The 13996-nt window shown below is 59.1% G+C and overlaps 1 long non-coding RNA gene across 2 annotated transcripts; it reads right to left on the reverse strand.

The window, feature by feature from the left end:
• Window positions 1-8620: 8620 nt before the first annotated feature.
• LOC308491753 lies at window positions 8621-13228 on the reverse strand. 2 transcript variants are annotated; one of them, XR_013992401.1, is made up of 5 exons: window positions 12891-13228; window positions 11185-11335; window positions 9847-10618; window positions 9394-9584; window positions 8621-8865 (listed from the first exon to the last, which is right to left on the reverse strand). It is a non-coding gene; the product is annotated as an uncharacterized lncRNA (long non-coding RNA). The 2 variants fall into 2 exon arrangements; XR_013992402.1 differs by having other exon boundaries at window positions 9847-10668; window positions 12891-13017.
• Between the last annotated feature and the right edge of the window lie 768 nt (window positions 13229-13996).

Consider the following 13996-nt stretch of genomic DNA (forward strand, 5'->3'; position numbering starts at 1 on the left):
ACCGACTGCTGGCCGCAGGGCCATTTGCAAGCAATGATGGGGATAGTGCTTGAGAGAAGACACCTGCCTTTGCTGCCATCATTACCGCAAGGGAGATTAAACTGGCACAGAATTTCTCCCAAGGCAGCGGGCACAGGAGACGTTCTTCTCGGGTTTTCTCAGCAACGTGAGAGCCACCAGCACCTGGGCAGGGTCTCCCACCTGCCCTCCTTCCTGAGGCTGCCTCGGGCCCTGGCCAGAGGGGCTCCTAGGTGGCAGCAGACACAGGCACCAACAGGTCGGGGGTAAAATGACTCCTGGTCCCCAGCTTGTTGTGAGGAGCTCAAGGGCCAGGAGGAGTCAGGACCCCAGCTGGCCAGACGCAGGCAAGTGGTATGAGGTGCTCAGACCTGTCCTTGGACAGACTGTCTTTGGGGAGAAGTCCCTGATTATCCTGTGTGAGACCTTCTGCTAAAACTCACTCCATTCAGTTCCATACGGGGCTGCACCAGGTGCCATGCGAGCCATGGGGAGGCGCCTCACAGGAGAGCTCAAACCTCTGAAGCTTCCCCAGAATTACAGCTTTCTGACATGTCTACATATGACGTCTGGGGACGTCTACGTGGCCCAGTGTAGGGGAGGAACCTGGGCTCAGGGCAGGCTGCAGGGTCCCTCCAGGTGACATGGAAGTTGAAGGTAGGGGGGATCCAAACCCACCCAAGTCTGGGCTGGTGTGCCCCTTGCAGTCACCATCCACCGGCACCAGCTACCCCTCGGTGGACCCTTGCAGTGTCCAGGGACTCTGGTGTTTGGTCCTGAGGCCTCCAAAGCACCCCCACCCCTAAACGCTCCAATTCTGGGAAGTTGTCTCCAGGCAGCACAGCTCAGCGGCCAACTGTGATTTTAGCGTTTTACAACCATCCTGGGAGACTGGGAACTTCCTGAGCTCATAGACTGTGGTCTTGGGACCTGCACACCCACCCCTCTGCCCCCCACCACCCCACCTCCCCTGCACTTCCCCTGTACCCTTCCTCTGTCTTTCCTCAGGCATGTAAAATTGCTCACAATTTTCTCCTGGATTACCTGAAAAAAACAAAAAAAGGACAAAATAATAAGAAAAATCCCCCCAAATTATCACTCTTTCATATAATTCTTTAAAAAATAAGAATGTTAGAAATCATCCACACAAAATGAAATCCACACAAATTAAACTGTGGTCAATTTTGCCTGGACTCTCAGTTGAGAGAATTGTGCAAAATTTGACCCAGAAAAAGTGGACATTGGTGTCTGCAAAGCCTGGGAGGAGGCCGAGGGAGGGGCACATAGTGGTTTGTTTCCCACTCTGATTTTTTTTCTTAGGCATCTGTTTCCTGACCCCCAAATACCCTCTTATGAGAAACTATAATCACAAACACTGATAGGAACAAATAACAATGAATAAATCATGATTTTGTTGTAAAATTGAAATGAAAAATAAATAATTCCTATGAATATAATTTCAGAATGAGAAAAAGTTAATTGGAACCTTCGATTTCAAGGTTAGACAATTGACCCAGGATTAATTATTGAATCAATAGAGTTAGCTCTGGAAAATACTTTTCTTGTATTTAATTAATGAAGGCACGATTATAGTAAAATTTAGATGTATTCAAATGTCATTGGGGTGCACAAATCTTCATTCTCTCCATGCACACAAGTGTGCCCCACACTGTGCGCACACACTCTTCCTATTTGGGCCACCTAAGCTTTTGCTCCCTAACTAGAACATGTCTCTCCTGCATAGAAAGAGCCAGGCCTTTGGGGTCAGAGCCCAGGCTCCAACTTGCTGCCCTCTGACTTCAGTTCTTGTTGGAGTAGAATGGGATTTCCAGATCTTGTCAATGTCCCCTCTGTGTGAGCTGAACTGTTTTTCCCTAGGAATTTGTCCATTTCATTGAAAACTACCATTTCACTGGCATAAAATATAAGCGTATTATTATTATGCTAGTATATTAATGTGATTTAAGTGGCATAAAGTATCAAAGTGATGTCTGTGAAATCCGATACCTGGAATGGGGGAGGGAGAAGAGCCCGGCCCACCCAGGCCTCTCAGCCCCCTCCCTGGGTTGCTGACTCCCAGCCTGTCCCAGGAGCTCACCTGCCCTGGGGTTTCCAGGAAGTCTCCGCAGAGCTCACCTGTAGGAACAGTTGGGTTCCCCGAGTTACCCCTCCCTCCTTTGGGGCCTCTCCCCCCTGGGAGGCCACCTCAGGCAGTTTCCTGTGCTCTTGGGAGAGGGGCCCAAGCCAGCCTCTCTGATGGCCTCAGACTGGGTGTGTCTGGACCCCAAGACCTGACCCTAGCTGTGTCTTCCACCTGCTGCATGGCCAGCTCTCTGCTAAGGGTTGGGGGCTAGCTGGGGTCCCTCTGAGGACAGGTGTCTTAGAATTCTGAAAGACCCAGCTCTTAGCCAGCCAAGCTCTGTCAGTGGGGAATTCGGGGAGTCTCGCCCCAAGTGGGGTTTTGGTGGCAATGGCTTCCTCCCTTCCCCTCACCCACTCGTGGTAATGACGAGGCCCTCCTGGGGCATGGGGAGCGGGCCTTTTCCGACCTACACCACGTTCCCTGAAGATGGCATCGAGGAGGTCAGACTGTCTCCGTTTCCCCCTTGCCTGTGAGACAACCAGAGCTCTGCCACCCCTTCGTCACTGTCCACAGGTTGTGTGGGCATCTGAGTAACTGGCCCCCTAGACTGTCTGGGGGGCAGGGACTGCTTCGCCCTCCGGGGCTGGGTCTGCTGCCCGTGTCACCCAGGGAGGGACCAGTCAAGTCTCAGGCCCTGGCCTGGTGGGAGGTGGGGCCCGCCTCCCTCACCCGGGCTAGACCCACCCTGGGCCCACCAGGAATGATTAATGCAGCTGCCCCTGAGCTCTGTGTTTTTCCTGGGTGGGAGTGTGGGATAGCTGGGGGGGCACAGCCTCTCCCCACCCTCCTCACCTCGCAGCCCCGGGCAAATGCCTGTCTTATCTCTCCCAGGCCTCTCTGGTTTCAGCCTGTATTTGTTCTGACATTAGGTGGGGTTTATCTCTTGCTCTTGGTGTGTCAATAAAACCCCAGACGCTGCAAGAGCGTCTCTCTGGGGTGTTGGGGCCCTGGGGGGGGGGCGGGATTATTCATCCCCATGGGCACACCGGGCTGCCTAGGGCAGTCCTGCCCTTGCCCTCGGCCTGGCCCTAGTCTGCTGCTTTGCCCAAGGGCCCAGGTGCCTGAAACAGAGCAGGTAGGCCACCGCCCACAGGTTTCGGATGGGCGGGACCAAGACCTGCTGTCCTCCTGACACTGCCTAGGCTCTGGTGGGTTCCCCAACACAGCTGAGACTGGCCCGCAGGCCTGATTCATACTGTGCTTGTGACCTGGGCCTTGGGCTGCAAGCATGCTTTGTTTTTTTCAAAAAGAACTTTCTGGAAAGAGCTTTCCCACCTCTTTTTTTTTTCTCAGGAGGAGCCTCTGAGCATGAAGCCTGTTTTCGGACACGTGAGTGATGAGGTTCAGGGGAGCAGCTAAAATCCAAGGACACAGAGAGGACACACCCCTATTCCCACCAAGGTCTAGGCCTGGGGTAACCCCACCCTTTCCTGCTCCTGCCCCTGGTCCTTTGTCTGCTGCCCCAGAGGCTCTGCCTGCCAGCTGACCAGGCCCTGAGGAGTGGAAACTCCAAACCAGTGGAGACTGGGGCTTACCACCCAGCCAGAGCCAGGGCAGAACAGGCAGAACATGGCAGGTGTCACCAGAAGTATGATTACACTCCTCGTGGAGCTGGAAACGTAAATATTGATAGAAGTCGGAAGACCTAAGTGATCTCTGCCGGAGATATGATGTCACCCCAGCACCTGTTTCTGGACAAAGCTGTGAGAACACGTGACTATCTTTACACACTGGCACTGCCCAGTGGAGCCGATAGGTGTGATTGCCGCAGGGGCTCCGGGAGGGCCCCAGGGTAGGGACAAAGCGTGCAGCTGGCAGGGTGTGTGCTGAGCTGGGTCCCAGCATGGCCTGGCCAGCAGACACCGGACCAAACAGAGCTGCCCCGGGCCTCCGGGACTTATCTTGAGTCAATAGAACGCTGGGCGGTCATGGAGGCTGTTGACCAGAGCCAGGAGACAAGGGTGCATTCAGGCCGCAGCCAGGACGCCACAGCTGGGGCCAGGGACCGGCTTGCACCCCGTCCACCAGGCCTGTCCTCTTCGCTGGCACCAAGAGCAGGTGTGAGGGGGCAGTCAGGTGCAGGGAACCACCTCGAAGGTGGTAGACAGCCATGTCCCTGTGCCTTGGGGGTGCTGGTTCTGTCAGGCAGCAATAGGCTTCTAGAAAAGCTGTTTGATGGTCCTCAGAGTAAGTGAACGCCACGGGGAGCCCAACACCAGAGCCCAGTATTTCTGGAGCTTTGAGGGCCTCAGTGGGACCCTGCCCCCGTGATGACATGTCTGCCGTGGGCCTGTGAGTGGAGGCAAGGGTGTCCCCACAGCCTGCACTGCCGGGTCCTGTGCGGCTGGCTAGACACAGCTGAGCACAGGGCATGCACAGGCCTGTTCTCTGGGCCAGCACTTCCGGAAGCTGAAGCTTGCAGGGGTCGCCCGGGGCCCTTGTTGAAACACAGCTTCCGGCCCAGGGTCTGGGTGGGGCCTGGGACGCTGCATTGCCTACAAGGTCTTGTGACGGCAAAGCTGCTGGTCTGGTGACCCACTCTGAGTCTCCAGGCTGAGGAGATGGGTGGGAAGTCATTTGTGAACATGGGCTCTGTGTTAAGGGTTGTTCGGTTCGCTCTGAAGAGTCAGGGTGTTGGGAGATGGCAATGGAGGGGCTGGCCCCTCTGGAGCAGGGAGGGGTGGCCAGAAGGGACATGGCACACGGTGAGAGCGGTAACCTCACAGGATGGAGAGCATGGTGCCCTTGGGTCACCCCCCCCCAAGTCTCCTGGGCCCACAGAGCTGTCCAGGAGGACCCTGGCCTGGCTCTGCCCTTGCACTGGCGCCCAGAGCACAGGAGTCCCCAGAACGCTGTGGCCAGTCTGGCCCAGCACCCTGAGCTGTCCTCCATGGACTCAGGAAGCCCGGGACACTGAATCACACGTCTGTCGGTGCCTGTCAGCTCCAGCTGCCAGCCTCTGCCTAATTACTCAATTCACACTAATTCTCGTGCCATTAATACAGGCTGCCTAAAATAACATTGCCTAGAAAACGAACTTGGCTATGACACTATTTTTATCATTTTTTGAGGAAATAAAAGAGTCACGTTGTCAGTGTTTCCAGCTGTTTCCCATTCCTTTTATTTGCTATTTGGTGCTCAACTTAGAGATGAGAATTCTGGGAGAATGTCGAAGGGCTAGCAGCCTCTCTTCATGCTTCAGACTGGACACCGTGTCCCCCAGCCCGTCCCCCTCAGTGGACAAGCATCCGTCCCCCTGGGGTGTGCTGGCCCTGAGCTGTCCAGCACCAGCCCCACCCTGGCGACTCCTCACACGGGCCCAGCAGTGCACATGTGTCCACATGCATGTGGTGGGCATGTCTGGACCCACGGGCCCTGAATCAGTGTAGCTGTCTGTGTGGGGCGCTGGGTGGTGAGGCAGGGACCCCAGAGTACTGGGGCATCTGTGCAGGGGGGCACCTTCAGCCAACCGGGAAAGGGAGGGGGCGGAAAGTGACCAGTGCTCTTGGCCCTTGCCCTGCCCGCACGGCCCTCCTGCGAGGTGTCCACGTCCCACACGGTCTGCTCGTGAACGATCCCGGTCTCTCCACTTCCTGAGATCTCCTCCCAAATACACACTTGCACCCAAACCCTTGTCTCAGGCTCTGCTTTTAGGGAACCCAGACGAGGAGAGCATGTCTGTTTCCATGTGTAGACGCGCGCGCACGTCACATATGCGTATGTACCCACGTGCCTGAGCTTTCCATGAGCTGGTGGTAGGACGGATCACGCCCGCGAGCTGGTCTCTGGACCCAGTGTCACCCACTATAACAAAGGTGTGGTGAGGTGAAGGCTCTGAGGCGGGCGGGTCCTAAGGGACCGCCTGTGTTCATGTCCCGCGGAGGGGGGGCGGGGACGGGTGTGTCAGGCCGGGAATCATCACGCAAGGCCGGTGGCGGAAGGAAGGCGCGGGGCCGGTGGGCAGTCAGGCCTCGCCGGGCCTGTGGGCGTCACCCTTGCTGGGCACCGCTGTGCGTGGGGAGCCACGAAGGCAGGGGCACGGCTCCCGCCTCCGCGAGGCTCCCTGGAGCCAAAGCCACGTGAAGGCGCTTGAAGCAATGGGTGTGTGGGGTGTTGGCGCGGACAGGGGCTGTGCGGGCCTCAGGACCGGCGGCATTCAGGCCTCGGCAAGTTGCCAAGCGCCTGGCCTCCTGGGTCCTCTGTAGGCCCCGTCCCAGGCGGCTTTGTGCACTGCGAGCAGAGGCCATCGCCGCGCAGACGGCCGCGCCACGCGGAGCTCCGCAGGACTGGGCCTGAGGCTCTTGCCACCTCATTGGCTGCAAGCGGGTCACATGCCCACGGAAGAGCCAATCCCTGTAGCCAGGGGGCGGAGCTGTGCTGATTGGCGTAAGCCTGAGCCCGGCCCCTGGGCCACCCTGGGATTCCAGGGGAGCGCGGGGCGGCTGAGCGCCCAGAGGTGTGCGGACGCCGGGGCGACACAGGCACCGTGAGAGCGACACGCTGCAGTGACCAGCGCGCTCTGCCCAGCGCGGTCAGCACCTTCTTCCTGCAGGGCCATGTTCCCCCCGGGGTACGCGGGGAGGGCTGTGCAGGGGCCAGAGGAGTGGGTCCGGCTCTGGTCGGCGACACGTGCGGGTCCGGGAGCGGCTGGGTGAGTGTCGTGGGGAGTTTCAGGCCAGCCCCCGCCCCGGTTCCCTAGGTGAGCGCGCAGGGCCCGCCTTCTGGCTCCCCTCCTGTCGTGGGTGCGCACCTGGTCAGTGGCTGCCGCCCACGTGCGCTCCTGTGAGTGGCGTACACCTGTGAGCACACGCGTGTCTGTGAACAGCGGTGGGGGAGGGGAGACCAGGTTTCCTGCAGACCCACACCTGACCAGGCTGCCAGGCGGTCCCCATTGTCATGTCGACCAAATCCTTGCAGCCTCCACGCCCAGGCGTCTCCCGAGCGCGTTGTCTCTTCGCGGCTGGCAAACCCGGGCCAGACTCCCAAACCGCTAGGCAGATTTTGAGTCCCTTTTTTTAGCTGCTGAATGAAAAAAAGTCAGCAAACACAAATCTGCTGATCCCAGGCCACCCCCTCTTCTGGAGAATTTAATTTCTGAGCTTTGATCTGATCCCAGGAGCAGAGGACTTGTTATTTCTAAATAATGAGCTGAATGTTTGTGCTCCAAGCCTGAGCTTTTCTGGTTTGGGGAAAAATATGCCTTTCCATAGACGGTCTTTGATGCGGCCAGTGGTGTTGTCCACACAGGGATGAAAAGGCCTTTCAGAAGGCCGGCGGGCGGGAGGGGCAGCCAGGGCCCCAGCGGTGGTGCCAGCTGGCCACAGGACAATGCCCTCACCAGGCCCACCCGCGGGGTCCCACCTGGGGCGGTGAGGGCGGTGTGAGGGGCCATGGGGACCCATCACTCCCTTCCTGGGGTCCTTGCATTCTCTGAGCTCCACCTGCCAGATGGTCAGGGACTTGTGGGGGTCACAGAGTGCCCTGAGGCCACAATGGGCAGGGGGTCCAGGGTGAACCTTGGAACCTGCTGCTGTGGGGCTGGGGGGCTCCCGACTGCCTCCCCTGGGGGCACTCCACCCCTGGGGGTGCCTTTGGAGGAAGTCCCCTTACCAAGTGAGTGCCTCAAAGAGGGTTGGGGGCTGGACCCCGGCTCTGAAGGTGGGGGCTGGGGCAGGGCGCCCTAGGGGCTGTCACTGACACTGTGGCTCCTTTGGGACAATTAGAGAAAAGCCCGTCTGTTGGCAGGTGTGGGGCTGTGAGCCAAGCAGAGGGCAGGGTTGTCTCTGGGGGCGTTGCAGGCTGGGTGAGGGACACGGACTGGCCGCGTGCCTCCCGAGCCCTGCCCCTGGGAGGGGAGGGCTCCCAGGGAGCTGTCTTGGGGTCCACAGCCGGTTCATCCATGGTGGTCCAAGGTCAGGTTGGGTGTGTAAACCACGGATACCCCTGCAGCTTCCTGCAGAATGCACCTCTTTCGTTGCTGCCCCTGAGCTGTTGGCACCCACAGGATGGCCCACTTCCCCTGGGAAAGACGGGCCCGGGTCAGGGCTGCAGTGAGCCTGGTCCCCCTTCCCCGCCTGACCCCAGTGGTGACCCACACCCAGGGAATGGCTGGTTTCACACTTTAGGTAGTATTTCCCCTGGAAAGCTTGTACAGGCTGCCGCAAGCATCGTCACCAGAGGCCAGCCACCTGCCGCAATAGTGAGCTGTCGGCCTGGAGAACCACCGCTGTTTCTCAGGGCATCTGCCCTGAACCCTGTCCCTTTGGTCAGCCCCCACATCCCGGGTGTGCTGGCAGGAAAGGGGAACAGAAGCCTCTGCCGAGTCAGGACACCGGATAGGCTCTGAAGCACACCTGGCATTTTCTGTGTCACACATCTCAGGCGGGGACCCACGGGTCCTCGAATCTGAGTCATGGGTCTGTGTCCACTCTTAGGCCAGAGTAGGATTGGTACGCGCTTCAACAAGAAATCAGATTGTTTAATTAACAGCTAATATAGTCACACGGTTCAAAATTCCAGGCAGGCTCGGAACTAGCAGGGAGCCCAGTGGGAAACCTCACAAAATCCAAATAAAGTAGGGCTCAGTGGTGGCAGTGTGTCCGTGCTCATCCCCTGTGACACATGCACTGCACTCACGGACGGTGGCAGGGATGGGATCCTGGGTGCTGGGTGTGCGGAAACTCCATGCTATCTTCACAACTGTTCTGTAAATCCAAACATTCTAAAATGAAAGGTTTATTTACAAAGTTGGGAGGAGGCTGACCATGCAGGACCCTGTAGGTGTTCTCAGGAAGCTGGGTTTTGGCTGCTGCTGTAGCAGGTGCTGTGTCTCTGGGGGGGGGGGGAGGTTACTGTCATCACCCAGGAGGCAGGAGGTGGGGGCTGGACCAGGGTCAGTGGCCGCGGCTTCATCTCTAGGGAGCCATGCTTGTGCCCACCCGAGAGCTGTCTGAGATTGGACAAGCCAACTTGTGTCACCTGGCACATCAAGTGCTCCTTTAGTCATCTGTCACCTATCTGTCCTTCCCCAGCCAGGCTGTCCTTCCTCCAGGGCAGGGGCCTGACCTGGGCACTGGGGACTGGACTCCACAAGATTCCAGCCTCCCTCACTCCAGCAGCGGGCCACTCCTGGTGTGGACGGCCTTCGTCCCTTGGCCCTTCGAACAGAGGCCCCTCCATGCAGCTCAGACCCAGTAGCCCTCCGTCCATCAGTGCCTCTCCCGAGGTCTCACCTGGTCCCACGTCCCCCACGTCCACTGTGGTGTGACCCACTGCTGCACCTGCTCCCTATCCGTCATCCCCTCATTCAGGCCGTCAGCCTGCTGGTCACTTGAGCCTCTTCCACATGCCAGGTGCTGTCCTGGTCACTGGGCATTTGGTGGGGAGTGAGGTAGGTGTAGTCCCGCCGGGGAATAGATGATCCCTGCGTAAGAGAAGAGCTACAGAAGTATGAGTTATGACCAGGGCCACAGAGGACATGAATGGGGTGCCGAGGGAGGGCCAGCAGGAGACGAGGGGAATGGGGGTCCTCTCTGGGGAGGTGATCAGTAAGCCAAGAAGTGAGGAATGCAAAAGAGCTGCATGCAGAGAGTGAAAAGGATATTTCAGGCAAAGGGGACAGAATGAACGAAGGCTCTGGGCAGGACAGGGCTTGGGGACCAACTAGATGCTGTTGTTCCTGTCACCTGGGGGTGGGAGGCATTTCTCTCTCCATGTGGCCTCTCGTGTGGGCCCGTGTGGGTTTCCTCACACTGTGGTGGCCTCAGGGAGTCCAGACACTGGCGTGGCAGCTTGGGGCTGCAAGGTCAGTCCCCAGAAGACCAAGCCAAACGCCTTCTGAGCCTCAGAACCACGCTGCAGCATCTCTGCTGTCATTAATAGCCCGACCTAGAGTCCGGGGCTGGGAACTGGACCCCTGGACCCCACCTTCCTGAAGTCCTCCTGTCACAAGACCCCCTGAAGGGTGGCCGTCTTGGAAGTGCAACCAGCCACATGGCGAGCAGGACCGAGTAAGGGGCGAGACGCAGAAGCAGCAGGGATCCAGGACACGCAGGACATTGCCGGCCAGCCCCACTGCGTCTGATGACACCCATTACGGTCAGTATCAGTGAGTGACGAGGTTCAGACCACGTGAAAGTAACCCGTTCCGGCTGCTGCATGGAGTGTCTGCAGGCGAGGTGGACGCGGGCCGGCAGTCAGAACGGCCCTGCAGGTCCAGTGAGAGACCTTCCTGGGGTTCCAGCTGCTCTCCCCACCAGTCACCATGCCTGTCCGCACCGTCTGGCCAGAAGCGATGACCGTCTCTGTGGCATCCACCCAGCGAGACACGCCTGCTGCTCCATCGGAATATGTCCAGCCAGACAATACCCACACTCACGTAACTCAGCCGAAGACAAACATCTCGTGTGAAGCACACAGCGTACGGATGACTGCGGGAGAGGCCCCAAGGCCTGACAGCTGGCCAATCAGATAGGGTTGCCCCGAGTTACTGTGTGTTGGGAAATGACCTAATAACATTACAGCTTGTTACTGATTAATTTCGTTTGATGTGGGAGACCGCGCGGGTTTTTAATAAGGCCTACTTGTAATGCAGACCAACTGAAGCTTCCAGAACTATGAGGTGCATTTCAGGGTGTTTAAAAATGCACAGGACACGAGGCCAGCTGCCTAGCATGGCTGGGCTGGTGGTTTGACTTGAGCTGCGGTGTAAGGAAAATCTAGGGGCCCCTGTGAACTAATGACATGGAATTGGGGAGCTTTGGGGCCTGCTGCTGTGGCCCTGCTCTTTTCTCCATGTCTCCAGCCTGGAGGTTTCCTTGCCTCCCACCAAGGATTGGAAAAGAGACAATAAGTTCAGAGAGTACCCCAGTCTCCAGAGCCTGGGCAGACCCCTATGCCCCTGCCGCCTATGCCATTCTGCTCTGTCCTTTACAACCAAGCTGTGATGACAGCGGGCCGCACCTGGGGTGCTGTGGCCTCGGCCTGTGGACGGTGCCCCATAGTTTCCCATGGGAATGAGCTACCTTGTTTTGGGACAGTGGCCACTTCTGGGAGGACTTCAGGGGCTCGGCTGTAAGTGGCAGTGAGCTGGTGGCACAGAGCACAGCAGACAGACAGCCACCCTGTGCCTGGAGCACCCAGGAAAACAGGTACAAAGGTGGAAAACAGCTGGAGCTGCAGACAAGGGAAAGTCCGTCAGTGAGGAAGCACTGGGCCGCCAGAAACTGAAGCCAGACCAAGCGGGCGACTGGCTTGCTGTGCTGGAATCCTGCCCACCTCAAAGTGCCACCCCACTTGTAGGTGAGCAGACCGAGGCACGGGCTGGGTGGCTTTCACAGTCACACAGCTGGGAAGTAGCCAAGTCAGGATTCCACCCGCGCCACACAACACCCAGCAAGGAGGCCTGGGAGGTGCAGCCGGGGGTTATGGTACCGGAGCGAGGGAAGCCGGCTTCCAGGAGCCACACGTGGCTTGTGTGCCTTTTGCGTTAGAGACGTGAGGGCCAGTGAGTGGTCTTGCCTGTACAAGACGCTGTTGAAAGAGTTTGAAATGGGTTCCATCTGGCACACCCTCCGGGCCTATCTCTTCCTTTCATGTGAGCTACTTTACAGAAAACCGACGATAATGCATGTGGCCCATGTCCACAGAAATCAAGCTAGTTTTGCTGTGAGGAAATGGTGGCTGCCCTGTGGGTAAGTTCACATTCAGTGCTCCTCATTTCCTATGTGCTGTGGTGGGTCTGAATTCTCCTGAGAGCCGGTTCAAGGGTGTTACTGGTTTCCTCATTAAGTAATGAGTTCAATAAAATCTTTGTATGTTTGTGTGATGGCCATGCTTTTACCTGTTGGAAATGGTCATCAGAGGTGGGGCCTGGGCTCCAGTGGGCAGGGCTGGAGGGAGCCAGGAAAGATGACAGCAGATGCTGAGCAGGGAATGGGCTACACTGTGGCACCGCCCGCAGTGGGAGGCTGGTGTGTCACTTCTGGGATAGCCCTGCACCCCACCCCGAGCTGTGAGCACCCCGTTCATGCCCCTGCAGACTCCTGGCAAAATCTTACTCTTACCAGGGTGTTAGTGGCTGAGGTCGGCTTCCCGTGCACTTTCTCATACCTCTATGGGCACAGCTTGAAAACCAGAGGACACTAAAACTGTGCCCCCAACGGTGTAGGGATACAACCCCAAATGGCCCACTGAGGTTCAAAGTTTCCTCAATTCCTGTTTTGTGAATTGGATTTCATAGAAATTCTGCTGTCTATGCCAGAGGACATCTGTGTGTGTTTTAGTACAAAACGGGGCACGTTCGAATCAGCCTGTGGATTTCCCAGTTCCATGGATCCCTCAAAGGGGCACCTGGGGCACGAGTTTGAGACCTTCCTAGGGTTCCCCTCTAGGCCTGCATCTCCGAGCCCTGGACTGGGTCCTGAGCAAGACCCCTCAGATAGGATACGAGTGGATCCAGAGACTGGGCTCCACGTTGACCCAGAGACCCTCAGGGCATTTGGGGGTGGATGGGGGAGGGGTCACGATGGCCAAGAAGACACCTGGCTCTGGATCCTGTGTCTGCATCTCAGGCCAGTCTCCTGCCTGGTCAGCTGTCCCACTGGACAGCTGTCCTCCGGGCGCTCCACCAGATCTCAGTGAGGGGGGGTGGGAAGAAGTGGGGAGGACCTTTGCTGGTCAGAGAGCCCACAGGGGTGGGGGGTGAGAGCCCACGTGGGCTGAAGCAGACCTGTGTGCATTGAGTCCATGGGGGTGTCCACGAGGGGCGAGCTCACGCCGTGGGTCTCAGCACCGGCCAGTCCTCCGCGCCCTTTCTCTGTTTCTACCCCAGTCGTCCTCTAGGTGTTAGTGTCCTCCGTGAGCCGGGTCGTGGTGCTGCCATGAAAAGAGAAAATGACTGTCAGGTGCTTAGAAAAGGCCTAGCCGTTGATAAGTCACGTCTCCCGGCAGATCCCTCCCTCCGCCCCCGTGCCCCATCCTCCACTGCCCCGATTTCATTTCAGGATGTCGCCCGCAAGACCCTGGACCCCACACCCGGGCGTCGTTCAGTCTGCAGGGGCCTAGCCTGGGCGGTGGGGCGGGGCCTTTGGCAATCGGGCGTGGTCATAAAGGCGGGGCGGGGCCTGGGCGGGGGGCGGGGCTCGGGCGGGGCCTGGGCGGGCGGGGGCGGGGCCTGGGCGGGGCCTGGGCGGGGCTGGGCGGGGCCTGGGCGGGGCCTGGGCGGGCGGGGGCGGGCCTGGGCGGGCCTGGGCGGGCGGGGGCGGGCCCTGGGCGGGGCCCGGGCGGGGCCTGGGCGGGGCCTGGGCGGGGCCTGGGCGGGGCCTGGGCGGGGCCCGGGTCGTCACTCCGGCGCAGCGCGGCGCGCGGGCTCCACGGACCTGCCCATCCCTGGCGCTCTGCTGCCACCCCGCGGCCCAGCGCGTCCGTGCCCCGCCGGGTGTCGCCTGTGGGAGGTGCAGGTGCTGCGCGCGTTCCTGGAAGGCGACAACCCGAGGCTGGGAGGCTGGAGGTCGGTGGGAGGGCTCAGCTGCCCTGCGCCTGTACTGACAAGGACGTGGCTCCCTGCGGGGCGGAGCCACCCGCGCTTTCCCTGGAGAGCTAGGGAGGCCTCCGCACACCCCGGCCGCTCCCCTGGGTTGGCAGTTGGGGAAACTGAGGCTGGAGAGGCCGGGGTGGAGCTTGTCGTGTTGTCCTTTAGATCCGCTCAGGCCGGGGGCAAAGCCAGGAACCAGGGTTTGGCCTGCGGGTGGGGCCTGTGCGCTGGCGGGGAAGGCGGGTAACCAGGAAGCAGGGCGACGCTCGGAGCAAATGCACCGGACGCTCCAGGGCCCAACG

The sequence above is a fragment of the Rhinolophus hipposideros genome (genome assembly GCF_964194185.1).
Source record: "Rhinolophus hipposideros genome assembly, chromosome: 23".
Taxonomy (NCBI): domain Eukaryota; kingdom Metazoa; phylum Chordata; class Mammalia; order Chiroptera; family Rhinolophidae; genus Rhinolophus; species Rhinolophus hipposideros.